General features: G+C 36.6%; 5 non-coding genes across 5 annotated transcripts; all 5 read right to left on the bottom strand.

Annotated features, from left to right (window-relative positions):
• Positions 1-7,417: 7,417 nt before the first annotated feature.
• Positions 7,418-7,490, bottom strand: TRNAM-CAU (transfer RNA methionine (anticodon CAU)). Its single transcript has one exon. It is a non-coding gene; the product is annotated as a tRNA-Met (tRNA).
• A 4,517-nt stretch (positions 7,491-12,007) lies between these two features.
• On the bottom strand, positions 12,008-12,080 carry TRNAM-CAU (transfer RNA methionine (anticodon CAU)). The gene has a single exon. It is a non-coding gene; the product is annotated as a tRNA-Met (tRNA).
• Positions 12,081-13,646: 1,566 nt separating this feature from the next.
• Positions 13,647-13,719, bottom strand: TRNAM-CAU (transfer RNA methionine (anticodon CAU)). Its single transcript has one exon. It is a non-coding gene; the product is annotated as a tRNA-Met (tRNA).
• Positions 13,720-15,117: 1,398 nt separating this feature from the next.
• TRNAM-CAU (transfer RNA methionine (anticodon CAU)) lies at positions 15,118-15,190 on the bottom strand. The gene has a single exon. It is a non-coding gene; the product is annotated as a tRNA-Met (tRNA).
• Positions 15,191-16,753: 1,563 nt separating this feature from the next.
• TRNAM-CAU (transfer RNA methionine (anticodon CAU)) lies at positions 16,754-16,826 on the bottom strand. The gene has a single exon. It is a non-coding gene; the product is annotated as a tRNA-Met (tRNA).
• Positions 16,827-19,000: the final 2,174 nt, after the last annotated feature.

Here is a 19,000-nt window from a genome sequence, read left to right as displayed (position 1 = left end):
TTCCCAAGTATGTTTTTGGGCTCGTCAGTTCGTTTTTTAATTTGTCACTTGGTTAAAAAAATATATATATTTTGACATCCACGTTGATCGCTTTCGTTTGTTTGAATGTCGGCTCACCATTAATCGACTGCAGATCACAATTTTAAACCGATCTTCACAAAACTTCACCAACCGGTGAGTTGGTGGACAAACAGAATGCAACTTATTTTTGAGGTCGAAATCACAAAAGGACATCACAGTGCAAAAATTCAACAACTTTTTAATTTCAAAAACCCTCAATTTTCACCAGATTGATTTCAAATTTGAAGAGGATTTGCCGATCAGGTCAATGAATTCAACCAGGAATGATGCTTGAGGTCAGCAGCGGCCAAAAGGTCAAAATAGGCCGAATTTATAAATTCTCAATTTTCATCGAATTGACTTCAAATTTGAAGAACATTTGCAGACGCGTTCATTGAATTCAACCAATGATTAGTTTTGAGGTCATCTTTGGATAAAAGGTAAACATCAGACAATAGGTCAAATAAGGCCACATTTATAAAATTTCCAATTTTCATTCAATTAACTTTACATTTCAAGAGAATTTACATCTTATTTCATATACTTCAACGAACCTTTATTTTTAAGGTGAACATAGGCCAGAAGGTCAACATACGCCAAAAGGTCAAAATGGGCTGAATTTCAAAAATCCTCATTTTGAAAATGATTAACTTGATATTTACAGAGCATTTGCAGATGAGTCACTGAATTCAACCAATGATTAGTTTTGTGGTCATCTTTGGATAAACGGTAAACACAGGACAAAAGGTCCACAAAGGCCGCATTTATAAAATTCCCAATTTTCAACCCATTGACTCGAAATTTCAAGAGGATTTACATCTTATTTCATTTTCTTCAACGACCTTGTATTTTTAGGTGAACAGAGGGCAAAAGGTCAACATATGCCAAAAGGTCAAAATGGTCCGAATTTCAAAAATCCTCATTTTGAATACGATTTACTTGATATTTCAAAAGCATTTACACATCATGTCACTGAATTCAACCTCCTAATATTTTTGAGGTCAACATGGATCAAAACGTCAACATCGGCCCAATGTCAACAACAAACTTGGGAAAGAAGGGCATCCTCGTCGCCTTTCTCGTTCTTCTTGACTTTGTCAAAGATGAGGTAAAAAAAACGAATGCCTCGTGTGAGGATTGAACTCACGACCTTCAGATTATGAGACTGACACGCTGCCGACTACGCCAACGAGGCTGTCTGAGAATCTTTTCGGGATTACTCTATATGTAGGAATGGGACAGAAAGCAATGGCCGCTGCAAACAAATGTGTTCAAAATGATGATTTGAAAAGCGACTTTCGAATGAAGCCAAAAGCCGTTGAAAGCCAAAACTTTTATTCTCGAACATCTTCAAAACTAACAAGAATGAAAAAGGCTCCTGAATACATCGGTAAAGAACCAAGTGTCGACATTGCAAAATCACCGAATTGTTCATCCACTGAATTGTTCCACCCGAAACAGAAGTGGGTTTTGTTTTTCCCCTGTCTGTCCATTTGTTTGATTAAACTTGCAAAATCGAAGATTTTCCAACAATATTCGTCGGTCAACTTTGTTCTCACTTGAGAAAAAAAACAAATTTTTGTCAAGTGTGTTTGTGGCTCGTCAGTTAGTTTTTTAATTTGTCACTTGGTAAAAAAAATACTTTTTTTGATATCCACGTTGATCGCTTCCGTTTGTTTGAATGTCCACTCAGCGTTAATCGACTGCAGATCACAATTTTAAACTGATATTCACAAAACTTTCCCAACCGGTGAGTTGGTGGACCAACAGAACGCAAAATATTTTTGAGGTCGAAATCACAAAAGGACATCACATTCCAAAAATTCAACAACTTTTTAATTTCTAAAACCCTCAATTTTCAACCGATTGATTTCAATTTGAATAGGATTTGCCGATCAGGTCAAAGAATTCAACAACGAATTAATTATGCTTGAGGTCAGCAGAGGCCAAAAGGTCAAAATAGGCCAAATTTCGAAATCCTCAATTTTCCAACAATTGAAGTGAAATTTGAAGAGCATTTGCAGACGAGTTACTGAATTCAACCAATGTTTCGTTTTGAGGTCAGCATAGGCCAAAAGGTCAATACCGGCCAACTTTCTAAAATTGTGAATTTTCATCGAATTTACTTCAAATTAGAAGAACATTTGCAGACGTGTTCACTGAATTCAACCAATTATTAGTTTTGAGGTCATCTTTGGATAAAAGGTAAACATCGGACAAAAGGTCAACAAAGGCCGCATCTATAAAATTCCCAATTTTCATCCAATTGACTTGAAATTTCAAGAGGATTTACATCTTATTTCATTTACTTCAATGACCTTTTATTTTTAAGGTGAACTTAGGGCAAAAGGTCAACATACGCCAAAAGGTCAAAATGGGCCGAATTTCAAGAATCCTCATTTTGAATTCGATTAACTTGATATTTAAAGAGTATTAACACAGCATGTTTCTCAAATGAATTTCCTAATATTTTTGAGGTCAACATGGACCAAAACGTCAACATCGGCCCAAGGTCAACAACTAACTTGGGAAAGAAGGCATCCTCATCGCCTTTCTCGTTCTTCTTGACTTTGTCATTGATGAGGTAAAAAAAAAAAAACTAATGCCTCGTGTGAGGATTGAACACACAACCTTCAGATTATGAGACTGACACGCTGCCGACTGCGCTAACGAGGCTGTCTGAGAATCTTTTCGGGATTACTCTATATGTAGGAATGGGACAGAAAGAAATGGCCGCTGCAAACAAATGTGTTCAAAATGATGATTTGAAAAGCGACTTTCGAATGAAGCCAAAAGCCGTTGAAAGCCAAAACTTTTATTCTCGAACATCTTCAAAACTAACAAGAATGAAAAAGGCTCCTGAATACATCGGTAAAGAACCAAGTGTCGACATTGCAAAATCACCGAATTGTTCATCCACTGAATTGTTCCACCCGAAACAGAAGTGGGTTTTGTTTTTCCCCTGTCTGTCCATTTGTTTGATTAAACTTGCAAAATCCAAGATTTTCCAACGATATTAGTCGGTCGACTTTGTTCTCACTTGGTAAAAAACAAATTTTTCCCAAGTATGTTTTTGGGCTCGTCAGTTCGTTTTTTAATTTGTCACTTGGTTAAAAAAATATATATATTTTGACATCCACGTTGATCGCTTTCGTTTGTTTGAATGTCGGCTCACCATTAATCGACTGCAGATCACAATTTTAAACCGATCTTCACAAAACTTCACCAACCGGTGAGTTGGTGGACAAACAGAATGCAACTTATTTTTGAGGTCGAAATCACAACAGGACATCACATTCCAAAAATTCAACAACTTTTTAATTTCTAAAACCCTCAATTTTCACCCGATTGATTTCAAATTTGAATAGGATTTGCTGAGGAGGTCAAAGAATTCATCAAGGACTTATGCTTGAGGTCAGCAGAGGCCAAAAGGTCAAAATAGGCCAAATTTCGAAATCCTCAATTTTCCAACAATTGAAGTGAAATTTGAAGAGCATTTACAGACGAGTTACTGAATTCAACCAATGTTTCGTTTTGAGGTCAACATAGGCCAAAGGGTCAACACCGGCCAACTTTCTAAAATTGTGAATTTTCATCGAATTTACTTCAAATTAGAAGAACATTTGCAGACGCGTTCACTGAATTCAACCAATGATTAGTTTTGAGGTCATCTTTGGATAAAATGTAAACATCGGACAAAAGGTCAACAAAGGCCGAATCTATAAAATTCCCAATTTTCATCCAATTGACTTATAATTTCAAGAGGATTTACATCTTATTTCATTTACTTCAATGACCTTTTATTTTTAAGGTGAACATAGGGCAAAAGGTCAACATACGCCAAAAGGTCAAAATGGGCCGAATTTCAAGAATCCTCATTTTGAATACGATTAACTTGATATTTAAAGAGTATTTACACAGCATGTTTCTCAATTGAATCTCCCAATATTTTTGAGGTCAACATGGACCAAAACGTCAACATCGGCCCAAGGTCAACAACTGACTTGTTGAAGAAGGGCATCCTCATCGCCTTTCCAGTTATTCTTGACTTTGTCATTCATGAGGAAAAAAAAAATCATGCCTCGTGTGAGGATCGAACTCACGACCTTCAGATTATGAGACTGACACGCTGCCGACTGCGCTAACAAGGCTGTCTGAGTATGTTGTCAGGATTACTCTATATGTAGGAATGGGACAGAAAGAAATGGCCGCTGCAAACAAATGTGTTCAAAATGATGAATTGAAAAGCAACTTTCGAATGAAGCCAAACGCCTTTGAAAGCCAAAACTTTTATTCTCGAACATTTTCAAAACTTTCAAGAATGAAAAAGGCTCCTGAATACATCGCTGAAGAACCAAGTGTCGAGATTGCAAAATCACCAAATTGTTTATCCACTGAATTGTTCCACCCGAAACAGAAGTGGGTTTTGTTTTCCCCTCTCTGTCCATTTCTTTGAATTTCCTTGCAAAATCGAAGATTATCCAACGATATTAATCGGTCAACGTTGTTCTCACTGAGTAAAAAACAAATTTTTCCCAAGTATGTTTTTGGGCTCGGCAGTTCGTTTTTTAATTTGTCACTTGGTTAAAAAATATATATATTTTGACATCCACGTTGATCGCTTTCGTTTGTTTGAATGTCGGCTCACCATTAGTCGACTGCAGATCACAGTTTTAAACCGATCTTCACAAACCTTCACCAACCAATGAGTTGGTGGACAAATAGAATGCAACTTATTTTTGAGGTCGAAATCACAAAAGGACATCACAGTCGAAAAATTCAACAACTTTTTAAATTCAAAAACCCTCAATTTTCACCCGATTGATTTCAAATTTGAATAGGATTTGCCGATCAGGTCAATGAATTCAACCATGAATGATGCTTGAGGTCAGCAGAGGCCAAAAGGTCAAAATAGGCCGAATTTCTAAAATTCTCAATTTTCATCGAATTGACTTCAAATTAGAAGAACATTTGCAGACGCGTTCAATGAATTCAACCAATGATTAGTTTTGAGGTCATCTTTGGATAAAAGGTAAACATCGGACAAAAGGTGAACAAAGGCCACATTTATAACATTTCCAATTTTCATCCAATTAACTTTAAATTTCAAGAGGATTTCCATCTTATTTCATTTACTTCAACGAACTTTTATTTTTAAGGTGAACATAGGCCAAAAGGTCAACATACGCCAAAAGGTCAAAATGGGCTGAATTTCAAAAATCCTCATTTTGAAAATGATTAACTTGATATTTGCAGAGCATTTGCAGATGAGTCACTGAATTCAACCAATGATTAGTTTTGTGGTCATCTTTGGATATACGGTAAACACAGGACAAAAGGTCCACAAAGGCCGCATTTATAAAATTCCCAATTTTCAACCCATTGACTCGAAATTTCAAGAGGATTTACATCTTATTTCATTTTCTTCAACGACCTTGTATTTTTAAGGTGAACAAAGGGCAAAAGGTCAACATATGCCCAAAGGTCAAAATGGGCCGAATTTCAAAAATCATCATTTTGAATACGATTTACTTGATATTTCAAGAGCATTTACACATCATGTCACTGAATTCAACCTCCTAATATTTTTGAGGTCAACATGGACCAAAACGTCAACATCAGCCCAAGGTCAACAACTAACTTGGGAAAGAAGGGCATCCTCATCGCCTTTCTCGTTCTTCTTGACTTTGTCATTGATGAGGTTAAAAAAACTCAAACGAATGCCCCATGTCTGGATAGAACTCATGACCTTCAGCTTATGAGACTGACACGCTGACGACTGCGCTCACGAGGCTGTCTGAGCATCTTTCGGGATTACTCTGTATGTAGGAATGGGACAGAAAGAAATTGCCGCTGCAAACAAATGTGTTCAAAATGATGATTTGAAAAGCGACTTTCGAATGAAGCCAAAAGCCGTTGAAAGCCAAAACTTTTCTTCTCGAACATCTTCAAAACTAACAAGAATGAAAAAGGCTCCTGAATACATCGGTAAAGAACCAAGTGTCGACATTGCAAAATCACCGAATTGTTCATCCACTGAATTGTTCCACCCGAAACAGAAGTGGGTTTTGTTTTTCCCCTGTCTGTCCATTTGTTTGATTAAACTTGCAAAATCGAAGATTTTCCAACGATATTCGTCGGTCGACTTTGTTCTCACTTGGTAAAAAACAAATTTTCCCAAGTATGTTTTTGGGCTCGTCAGTTCGTTTTTTAATTTGTCACTTGGTGAAAAAAAAAATATATTTTGACATCCACGTTGATCGCTTTCGTTTGTTTGAATGTCGGCTCACCATTAATCGACTGCAGATCACAATTTTAAACCGATCTTCACAAAACTTCACCAACCGGTGAGTTGGTGGACAAACAGAATGCAACTTATTTTTGAGGTCGAAATCACAAAAGGACATCACAGTCCAAAAATTCAACAACTTTTTAATTTCAAAAACCCTCAATTTTCACCCGATTGATTTCAAATTTGAATAGGATTTGCCGATCAGGTCAATGAATTCAACCAGGAATGATGCTTGAGGTCAGCAGAGGCCAAAAGGTCAAAATAGGCCGAATTTCTAAAATTCTCAATTATCATCGAATTGACTTCAAATTTGAAGAACATTTGCAGACGCGTTCAATGAATTCAACCAATGATTAGTTTTGAGGTCATCTTTGGATAAAAGGTAAACATCAGACAATAGGTCAAATAAGGCCACATTTATAAAATTTCCAATTTTCATTCAATTAACTTTAAATTTCAAGAGAATTTACATCTTATTTCAGATACTTCAACGAACTTTTATTTTTAAGGTGAACATAGGCCAAAAGGTCAACATACGCCAAAAGGTCAAAATGGGCTGAATTTCAAAAATCCTCATTTTGAAAACGATAAACTTGATATTTGCAGAGCATTTGCAGATGAGTCACTGAATTCAACCAATGATTAGTTTTGTGGTCATCTTTGGATAAACGGTAAACACCGGACAAAAGGTCCACAAAGGCCGCATTTATAAAATTCCCAATTTTCAACCCGTTGACTCGAAATTTCAAGAGGATTTACATCTTATTTCATTTTCTTCAACGACCTTGTATTTTTAAGGTGAACAGAGGGCAAAAGGTCAACATATGCCAAAAGGTCAAAATGGGCCGAATTTCAAAAATCATCATTTTGAATACGATTTACTTGATATTCCAAGAGCATTTACACATCATGTCACTGAATTCAACCTCCTAATATTTTTGAGGTCAACATGGACCAAAACTTCAACATCGGCCCAAGGTCAACAACTAACTTGGGAAAGAAGGCATCCTCATCGCCTTTCTCGTTCTTCTTGACTTTGTCAAAGATGAGGTAAAAAAAAACTAATGCCTCGTGTGAGGATTGAACTCACGACCTTCAGATTATGAGACTGACACGCTGCCGACTGCGCTAACGAGGCTGTCTGAGAATCTTTTCGGGATTACTCTATATGTAGGAATGGGACAGAAAGAAATGGCCGCTGCAAACAAATGTGTTCAAAACGATGATTTGAAAAGCGACTTTCGAATGAAGCCAAAAGCTGTTGAAAGCCAAAACTTTTCTTCTCGAACATCTTCAAAACTAACAAGAATGAAAAAGGCTCCTGAATACATCGGTAAAGAACCAAGTGTCGACATTGCAAAATCACCGAATTGTTCTTCCACTGAATTGTTCCACCCGAAACAGAAGTGGGTTTTGTTTTTCCCCTGTCTGTCCACTTGTTTGATTAAACTTACAAAATCGAAGATTTTCCAACGATATTAGTCGGTCGACTTTGTTCTCACTTGGGAAAAAAACAAATTTTTGTCAAGTGTGTTTGTGGCTCGTCAGTTAGTTTTTTAATTTGTCACTTGGTAAAAAAAAATACTTTTTTGATATCCACGTTGATCGCTTCCGTTTGTTTGAATGTCCACTCAGCGTTAATCGACTGCAGATCACAATTTTAAACCGATCTTCACAAAACTTCCCCAACCGGTGAGTTGGTGGACCAACAGAACGCAAAATATTTTTGAGGTCGAAATAACAAAAGGACATCACAGTCCAAAATTTCAAAAACTTTTTAATTTCTAAAACCCTCAATTTTCACCCGATTGATTTCAATTTGAATAGGATTTGCCGATCAGGTCAAAGAATTCAACAAGGAATTATGCTTGAGGTCAGCAGAGGCCAAAAGGTCAAAATAGGCCAAATTTCGAAATCCTCAATTTTCCAACAATTGAAGTGAAATTTGAAGAGCATTTGCAGACGAGTTACTGAATTCAACCAATGTTTCCTTTTGAGGCAACTTCGGCCAAAGGGTCAACACCGGCCAACTTTCTAAAATTGTGAATTTTCATCGAATTTACTTCAAATTAGAAGAACATTTGCAGACGCGTTCACTGAATTCAACCAATGATTAGTTTTGATGTCATCTTTGGAGAAAAGGTAAACATCGGACAAAAGGTCAACAAAGGCCGCATCTATAAAATTCCCAATTTTCATCCAATTGACTTGAAATTTTAAGAGGATTTACATCTTATTTCATTTACTTCAATGACCTTTTATTTTTAAGGTGAACATAGGGCAAAAGGTCAACATACGCCAAAAGGTCAAAATGGGCCGAATTTCAAAAATCCTCATTTTGAATACGATTAACTTGATATTTAAACAGTATTAACACAGCATGTTTCTCAATTGAATCTCCTAATATTTTTGAGGTCAACATGGACCAAAACGTCAACATCGGCCCAAGGTCAACAACTGACTTGTTGAATACGGGCATCCTCATTGCCTTTCCAGTTCTTCTTGACTTTCTCATTCATGAGGTAAAAAAAACTCATGCCTCGTGTGAGGATCGAACTCACGACCTTCAGAGTATGAGACTGACACGCTGCCGACTGTGCTAACGAGGCTGTCTGAGCATGTCTTCAGGATTACTCTGTATGTAGGAATGGGACAGAAAGAAATGGTCGCTGAAAACAAATGTGTTCAAAATGATGAATTGAAAAGCAACTTTCGAATGAAGCCAAACGCCTTTGAAAGCCAAAACTTTTATTCTCGAACATTTTCGAAACTTTCAAGAATGAAAAAGGCTCCTGAATACATCGCTGAAGAACCAAGTGTCGAGATTGCAAAATCACCGAATTGTTCATCCACTGAATTGTTCCCCCCGAAACAGAAGTGGGTTTTGTTTTTCCCCTGTCTGTCCATTTCTTTGATTTTCCTTGCAAAATCGAAAATTATCCAACGATATTTATCGGTCATCTTTGTTCTCACTTGGTAAAAACACAAATTTTTCCCAAGTATGTTTTTGGGCTCGTCAGTTCGTTTTTTAATTTGTCACTTGGTTAAAAAATATATATATATAAATATATTTTGACATCCACGTTGATCGCTTTCGTTTGTTTGAATGTCCGCTCACCATTAATCGACTGCAGATCACAATTTTAAACCGATCTTCACAAAACTTCACCAACCGGTGAGTTGGTGGACAAACAGAATGCAACTTATTTTTGAGGTCGAAATCACAAAAGGACATCTCAGTCCAAAAATTCAACAACTTTTTAACTTCAAAAACCCTCAATTTTCACCCGATTGATTTCAAATTTGAATAGGATTTGCCGATCAGGTCAATGAATTCAAGCAGGAATGATGCTTGAGGTCAGCAGAGGCCAAAAGGTCAAAATAGGCCGAATTTCTAAAATTCTCAATTTTCATCGAATTTACTTCAAATTAGAAGAACATTTGCAGACGCGTTCACTGAATTCAACCAATGATTAGTTTTGAGGTCATCTTTGGATAAAATGTAAACATCGGACAAAAGGTCAACAGAGGCCGCATCTATAAAATTCCCAATTTTCATCCAATTGACTTAAAATTTCAAGAGGATTTACATCTTATTTCATTTACTTCAACGAACTTTTATTTTTAAGGTGAACATAGGCCAAAAGGTCAACCTACGCCAAAAGGTCAAAATGGGCTGAATTTCAAAAATCCTCATTTTGAAAACGATTGACTTGATATTTACAGAGCATTTGCAGATGAGTCACTGAATTCAACCAATGATTAGATTTCTGGTCATCTTTGGATAAACGGTAAACACCGGACAAAAGGTCCACAAAGGCCGCATTTATAAAATTCCCAATTTTCAACCCAATGACTCGAAATTTCAAGAGGATTTACATCTTATTTCATTTTCTTCAACGACCTTGTATTTTTAATTTGAACAAAGGGCAAAAGGTCAACATATGCCAAAAGGTCAAAATGGGCCGAATTTCAAAAATCCTCATTTTGAATACGATTTACTTGATATTTCAAGAGCATTTACACATCATGTCACTGAATTCAACCTCCTAATATTTTTGAGGTCAACATGGACCAAAACGTCAACATCGGCCCAAGGTCAACAACTAACTTGGGAAAGAAGGCATCCTCATGGCCTTTCTCGTTCTTCTTGACTTTGTCATTGATGAGGTAAAAAACTAATGCATCGTGTGAGGATTGAACTCACGACCTTCAGATTATGAGACTGACACGCTGCCGACTGTGCTAACGAGGCTGTCTGAGAATCTTTTCGGGATTACTCCATATGTAGGAATGGGACAGAAAGAAATGGCCGCTGCAAACAAATGTGTTCAAAATGATGATTTGAAAAGCGACTTTCGAATGAAGCCAAAAGCCGTTGAAAGCCAAAACTTTTATTCTCGAACATCTTCAAAACTAACAAGAATGAAAAAGGCTCCTGAATACATCGGTAAAGAACCAAGTGTCGACATTGCAAAATCACCGAATTGTTCATCCACTGAATTGTTCCACCCGAAACAGAAGTGGGTTTTGTTTTTCCCCTGTCTGTCCACTTGTTTGATTAAACTTGCAAAATCGAAGATTTTCCAACGATATTAGTCGGTCGACTTTGTTCTCACTTGGGAAAAAAACAAATTTTTGTCAAGTGTGTTTGTGGCTCATCAGTTAGTTTTTTAATTTGTCACTTGGTAAAAAAAAAATACTTTTTTGATATCCACGTTGATCGCTTCCGTTTGTTTGAATGTCCACTCAGCGTTAATCAACTGCAGATCACAATTTTAAACCGATATTCACAAAACTTCCCCAACCGGTGAGTTGGTGGACCAACAGAACGAAAAATATTTTTGAGGTCGAAATCACAAAAGGACATCACAGTCGAAAAATTCAACAACTTTTTAATTTCTAAAACCCTCAATTTTCACCCGATTGATTTCAAATTTGAATAGGATTTGCTGATGAGGTCAAAGAATTCAACAAGGAATTATGCTTGAGGTCAGCAGAGGCCAAAAGGTCAAAATAGGCCAAATTTCGAAATCCTCAATTTTCCAATAATTGAAGTGAAATTTGAAGAGCATTTGCAGACAAGTTACTGAATTCAACCAATGTTTCGTTTTGAGGTCAACATAGGCCAAAGGGTCAACACTGGCCAACTTTCTAAAATTGTGAATTTTCATCGAATTTACTTCAAATTAGAAGAACATTTGCAGACGCGTTCACTGAATTCAACCAATGATTAGTTTTGAGGTCATCTTTGGATAAAATGTAAACATCGGACAAAAGGTCAACAAAGGCCGAATCTATAAAATTCCCAATTTTCATCCAATAGATTTAAAATTTCAAGAGGATTTACATCTTATTTCATTTACATCAATGACCTTTTATTTTTAAGGTGAACATAGGGCAAAAGGTCAACATACGCCAAAAGGTCAAAATGGGCCGAATTTCAAGAATCCTCATTTTGAATACGATTAACTTGATATTTAAAGAGTATTTACACAGCATGTTTCTCAATTAAATCTCCTAATATTTTTGAGGTCAACATGGACCAAAACGTCAACATCGGCCCAAGGTCAACAACTGACTTGTTGAAGACGGGCATCCTCATCGCCTTTCCAGTTCTTCTTGACTTTGTCATTCATGAGGCAAAAAAACTCATGCCTCGTGTGAGGATCGAACTCACGACCTTCAGATTATGAGACTGACACGCTGCCGACTGCGCTAACGAGGCTGTATGAGTATGTTGTCAAGATTACTCTATATGTAGGAATGGGACAGAAAGAAATGGTCGCTGAAAACAAATGTGTTCAAAATGATGAATTGAAAAGCAACTTTCGAATGAAGCCAAACGCCTTTGAAAGCCAAAACATTTATTCTCGAACATTTTCAAAACTTTCAAGAATGAAAAAGGCTCCTGAATACATCGCTGAAGAACCAAGTGTCGAGATTGCAAAATCACCGAATTGTTCATCCACTGAATTGTTCCACCCGAAACAGAAGTGGGTTTTGTTTTTCCCCGGTCTGTCCATTTCTTTGATTTTCCTTGCAAAATCGAAGATTATCCAACGATATTAATCGGTCAACTTTGTTTTCACTTGGTAAAAAACAAATTTTTCCCAAGTATGTTTTTGGGCTCGTCAGTTCGTTTTTTAATTTGTCACTTGGTTAAAAAAATATATATATTTTGACATCCACGTTGATCGCTTTCGTTTGTTTGAATGTCGGCTCACCATTAATCGACTGCAGATCACAATTTTAAACCGATCTTCACAAAACTTCACCAACCGGTGAGTTGGTGGACAAACAGAATGCAACTTATTTTTGAGGTCGAAATCATAAAAGGACATCACAGTCCAAAAATTCAACAACTTTTTAATTTCAAAAACCCTCAATTTTCACCCGATTGATTTCAAATTTGAATAGGATTTGCCGATCAGGTCAATGAATTCAACCAGGAATGATGCTTGAGGTCAGCAGAGGCCAAAAGGTCAAAATAGGCCGAATTTCTAAAATTCTCAATTATCATCGAATTGACTTCAAATTTGAAGAACATTTGCAGACGCGTTCATTGAATTCAACCAATGATTAGTTTTGAGGTCATCTTTGGATAAAAGGTAAACATCAGACAATAGGTCAAATAAGGCCACATTTATAAAATTTCCAATTTTCATTCAATTAACTTTAAATTTCAAGAGAATTTACATCTTATTTCAGATACTTCAACGAACTTTTATTTTTAAGGTGAACATAGGCCAAAAGGTCAACATACGCCAAAAGGTCAAAATGGGCTGAATTTCAAAAATCCTCATTTTGAAAACGATAAACTTGATATTTGCAGAGCATTTGCAGATGAGTCACTGAATTCAACCAATGATTAGTTTTGTGGTCATCTTTGGATAAACGGTAAACACCGGACAAAAGGTCCACAAAGGCCGCATTTATAAAATTCCCAATTTTCAACCCGTTGACTCGAAATTTCAAGAGGATTTACATCTTATTTCATTTTCTTCAACGACCTTGTATTTTTAAGGTGAACAGAGGGCAAAAGGTCAACATATGCCAAAAGGTCAAAATGGGCCGAATTTCAAAAATCATCATTTTGAATACGATTTACTTGATATTTCAAGAGCATTTACACATCATGTCACTGAATTCAACCTCCTAATATTTTTGAGGTCAACATGGACCAAAACTTCAACATCGGCCCAAGGTCAACAACTAACTTGGGAAAGAAGGCATCCTCATCGCCTTTCTCGTTCTTCTTGACTTTGTCATTGATGAGGTAAAAAAAAACTAATGCCTCGTGTGAGGATTGAACTCACGACCTTCAGATTATGAGACTGACACGCTGCCGACTGCGCTAACGAGGCGTCTGAGAATCTTTTCGGGATTACTCTATATGTAGGAATGGGACAGAAAGAAATGGCCGCAGCAAACCAATGTGTTCAAAACGATGATTTGAAAAGCGACTTTCGAATGAAGCCAAAAGCCGTTGAAAGCCAAAACTTTTCTTCTCGAACATCTTCAAAACTAACAAGAATGAAAAAGGCTCCTGAATACATCGGTAAAGAACCAAGTGTCGACATTGCAAAATCACCGAATTGTTCTTCCACTGAATTGTTCCACCCGAAACAGAAGTGGGTTTTGTTTTTCCCCTGTCTGTCCATTTGTTTGATTAAACTTGCAAAATCGAAGATTTTCCAACGATATTAGTCGGTCGACTTTGTTCTCACTTGGGAAAAAAACAAATTTTTGTCAAGTGTGTTTGTGGCTCGTCAGTTAGTTTTTTAATTTGTCACTTGGTAAAAAAAAAATACTTTTTTGATATCCACGTTGATCGCTTCCGTTTGTTTGAATGTCCACTCAGCGTTAATCGACTGCAGATCACAATTTTAAACCGATCTTCACAAAACTTCCCCAACCGGTGAGTTGGTGGACCAACAGAACGCAAAATATTTTTGAGGTCGAAATAACAAAAGGACATCACAGTCCAAAATTTCAAAAACTTTTTAATTTCTAAAACCCTCAATTTTCACCCGATTGATTTCAATTTGAATAGGATTTGCCGATCAGGTCAAAGAATTCAACAAGGAATTATGCTTGAGGTCAGCAGAGGCCAAAAGGTCAAAATAGGCCAAATTTCGAAATCCTCAATTTTCCAACAATTGAAGTGAAATTTGAAGAGCATTTGCAGACGAGTTACTGAATTCAACCAATGTTTCCTTTTGAGGCAACATAGGCCAAAGGGTCAACACCGGCCAACTTTCTAAAATTGTGAATTTTCATCGAATTTACTTCAAATTAGAAGAACATTTGCAGACGCGTTCACTGAATTCAACCAATGATTAGTTTTGATGTCATCTTTGGATAAAAGGTAAACATCGGACAAAAGGTCAACAAAGGCCGCATCTATAAAATTCCCAATTTTCATCCAATTGACTTGAAATTTCAAGAGGATTTACATCTTATTTCATTTACTTCAATGACCTTTTATTTTTAAGGTGAACATAGGGCAAAAGGTCAACATACGCCAAAAGGTCAACATGGGCCGAATTTCAAGAATCCTCATTTTGAATACGATTAACTTGATATTTAAAGTGTATTAACACAGCATGTTTCTCAATTGAATCTCCTAATATTTTTGAGGTCAACATGGACCAAAACGTCAACATCGGCCCAAGGTCAACAACTGACTTGTTGAATACGGGCATCCTCATTGCCTTTCCAGTTCTTCTTGACTTTGTCATTCATGAGGTAAAAAAAACTCATGCCTCGTGTGAGGTTCGAACTCACGACCTTCAGATTATGAGACTGACACGCTGCCGACTGCGCTAACGAGGCTGTCTGAGCATGTTTTCAGGATTACTCTGTATGTAGGAATGGGACAGAAAGAAATGGCCGCTGAAAACAAATGTGTTCAAAATGATGAATTGAAAATCAACTTTCGAATGAAGCCAAATGCCTTTGAAAGCCAAAACTTTTATTCTCGAACATTTTCGAAACTTTCAAGAATGAAAAAGGCTCCTGAATACATCTCTGAAGAACCAAGTGTCGAGATTGCAAAATCACCGAATTGTTCATCCACTGAATTGTTCCCCCCGAAACAGAAGTGGGTTTTGTTTTTCCCTGTCTGTCCATTTCTTTGATTTTCCTTGCAAAATCGAAGATTATCCAACGATATTAATCGGTCAACTTTGTTCTCCCTTGGTAAAATTTTTTTTTCCCAAGTATGTTTTTGGGCTCGTCAGTTCGTTTTTTAATTTGTCACTTGGTTAAAAAAAGATATATATTTTGACATCCACGTTGATCGCTTTCGTTTGTTTGAATGTCCACTCACCATTAATCGACTGCAGATCACAATTTTAAACCGATAATCACAAAACTTCACCAACCGGTGAGTTGGTGGACAAATAGAATGCAGCTTATTTTTGAGGTCGAAATCACAAAAGGACATCTCAGTCCAAAAATTCAACAACTTTTTAATTTCAAAAACCCTCAATTTTCACCCGATTTATTTCAAATTTGAATAGGATTTGCCGATCAGGTCAATGAATTCAACCAGGAATGATGCTTGAGGTCAGCAGAGGCCAAAAGGTCAGAATAGGCCGAATTTCTAAAATTCTCAATTTTCATCGAATTGACTTCAAATTTGAAGAACATTTGCAGACGCGTTCAATGAATTCAACCAATGATTAGTTTTGAGGTCATCTTTGGATAAAAGGTAAACATCAGACAAAAGGTCAACAAAGGCCGCATCTATAAAATTCCCAATTTTCATCCAATTGACTTAAAATTTCAAGAGGATTTACATCTTATTTCATTTACTTCAACGAACTTTTATTTTTAAGGTGAACATAGGCCAAAAGGTCAACATACGCCAAAAGGTCAAAATGGGCTGAATTTCAAAAATCCTCATTTTGAAAATGATTAACTTGATATTTACAGAGCATTTGCAGATGAGTCACTGAATTCAACCAATGATTAGTTTTCTGGTCATCTTTGGATAAAAGGTAAACACCGGACAAAAGGTCCACAAAGGCCGCATTTATAAAATTCCCAATTTTCAACCCGTTGACTCGAAATTTCAAGAGGATTTACATCTTATTTCATTTTCTTCAACGACCTTGTATTTTTAAGGTGAACAAAGGGCAAAAGGTCAACATATGCCAAAAGGTCAAAATGGGCCGAATTTCAAAAATCCTCATTTTGAATACGATTTACTTGATATTTCAAGAGCATTTACACATCATGTCACTGAATTCAACCTCCTAATATTTTTGAGGTCAACATGGACCAAAACGTCAACATCGGCCCAAGGTCAACAACTAACTTGGGAAAGAAGGCATCCTCATCGCCTTTCTCGTTCTTCTTGACTTTGTCATTGATGAGGTAAAAAAAAACAAATGCCTCGTGTGAGGATTGAACTCACGACCTTCAGATTATGAGACTGACACGCTGCCGACTGCGCTAACGAGGCGTCTGAGAATCTTTTCGGGATTACTCTATATGTAGGAATGGGACAGAAAGAAATGGCCGCAGCAAACCAATGTGTTCAAAATGATGATTTGAAAAGCGACTTTCGAATGAAGCCAAAAGCCGTTGAAAGCCAAAACTTTTCTTCTCGAACATCTTCAAAACTAACAAGAATGAAAAAGGCTCCTGAATACATCGGTAAAGAACCAAGTGTCGACATTGCAAAATCACCGAATTGTTCATCCACTGAATTGTTCCACCCGAAACAGAAGTGGGTTTTGTTTTTCCCTGTCTGTCCACTTGTTTGATTAAACTTGCAAAATCGAAGATTTTCCAACGATATTAGTCGGACGACTTTGTTCTCACTTGGGAAAAAAACAAATTTTTGTCAAGTGTGTTTGTGGCTCGTCAGTTAGTTTTTTAATTTGTCACTTGGTAAAAAAATACTTTTTGATATCCACGTTGATCGCTTCCGTTTGTTTGAATGTCCACTCAGCGTTAATCGACTGCAGATCACAATTTTAAACCGATCTTCACAAAACTTCCCCAACCGGTGAGTTGGTGGACCAACAGAACGCAAAATATTTTTGAGGTCGAAATAACAAAAGGACATCACAGTCCAAAATTTCAAAAACTTTTTAATTTCTAAAACCCTCAATTTTCACCCGATTGATTTCAATTTGAATAGGATTTGCCGATCAGGTCAAAGAATTCAACAAGGAATTATTCTTGAGGTCAGCAGAGGCCAAAAGGTCAAAATAGGCCAAATTTCGAAATCCTCAATTTTCCAACAATTGAAGTGAAATTTGAAGAGCATTTGCAGACGAGTTACTGAATTCAACCAATGTTTCCTTTTGAGGCAACATAGGCCAAAGGGTCAACACCGGCCAACTTTCTAAAATTGTGAATTTTCATCGAATTTACTTCAAATTAGAAGAACATTTGCAGACGCGTTCACTGAATTCAACCAATGATTAGTTTTGATGTCATCTTTGGATAAAAGGTAAACATCGGACGAAAGGTCAACAAAGGCCGCATCTATAAAATTCCCAATTTTCATCCAATTGACTTGAAATTTCAAGAGGATTTACATCTTATTTCATTTACTTCAATGACCTTTTATTTTTAAGGTGAACATAGGGCAAAAGGTCAACATACGCCAAAAGGTCAATATGGGCCGAATTTCAAGAATCCTCATTTTGAATACGATTAACTTGATATTTAAAGAGTATTAACACAGCATGTTTCTCAATTGAATCTCCTAATATTTTTGAGGTCAACATGGACCAAAACGTCAACATCGGCCCAAGGTCAACAACTGACTTGTTGAATACGGGCATCCTCATTGCCTTTCCAGTTCTTCTTGACTTTGTCATTCATGAGGTAAAAACTCATGCCTCGTGTGAGGTTCAAACTCACGACCTTCAGATTATGAGACTGACATGCTGCCGACTGCGCTAACGAGGCTGTCTGAGCATGTTTTCAGGATTACTCTGTATGTAGGAATGGGACAGAAAGAAATGGCCGCTGAAAACAAATGTGTTCAAAATGATGAATTGAAAAGCAACTTTCGAATGAAGCCAAACGCCTTTGAAAGCCAAAACTTTTATTCTCGAACATTTTCAAAACTTTAAAGAATGAAAAAGGCTCCTGAATACATCGCTGAAGAACCAAGTGTCCAGATTGCAAAATCACCGAATTGTTCATCCACTGAATTGTTCCACCCGAAACAGAAGTGGGTTTTGTTTTTCCCCTGTCTGTCCATTTCTTTGATTAAACTTGCAAAATCGAAGATTATCCAACGATATTAATCGGTCAACTTTGTTCTCACTGAGTAAAAAACAAATTTTTCCCAAGTATGTTTTTGGGCTCGTCAGTTCGTTTTTTTAATTTGTCACTTGGTTAAAAAAAAAAAAAAATATATATATATATATATATATATATATATATATATATATATATATATATATATATATATATATATATTTTGACATCCACGTTGATCGCTTTCGTTTGTTTGAATGTCCGCTCACCATTAATCGACTGCAGATCACAATTTTAAACCGATCTTCACAAAACTTCACCAACCGGTGAGTTGGTGGACAAACAGAATGCAGCTTATTTTTGAGGTCGAAATCACAAAAGGACATCACAGTCAAAAAATTCAACAACTTTTTA

This window comes from Eptatretus burgeri, unplaced genomic scaffold (assembly GCF_056783735.1).
Source record: "Eptatretus burgeri isolate ZD-2024b unplaced genomic scaffold, Ebu_testis_v1 Ebu_testis_scaffold_1140, whole genome shotgun sequence".
In the NCBI taxonomy this organism is placed as follows: Eukaryota; Metazoa; Chordata; class Myxini; order Myxiniformes; family Myxinidae; genus Eptatretus; species Eptatretus burgeri.
The sequence above is the reverse complement of the archived record's forward strand: the minus strand, read 5'-3'. Positions and strand labels throughout refer to the sequence as shown.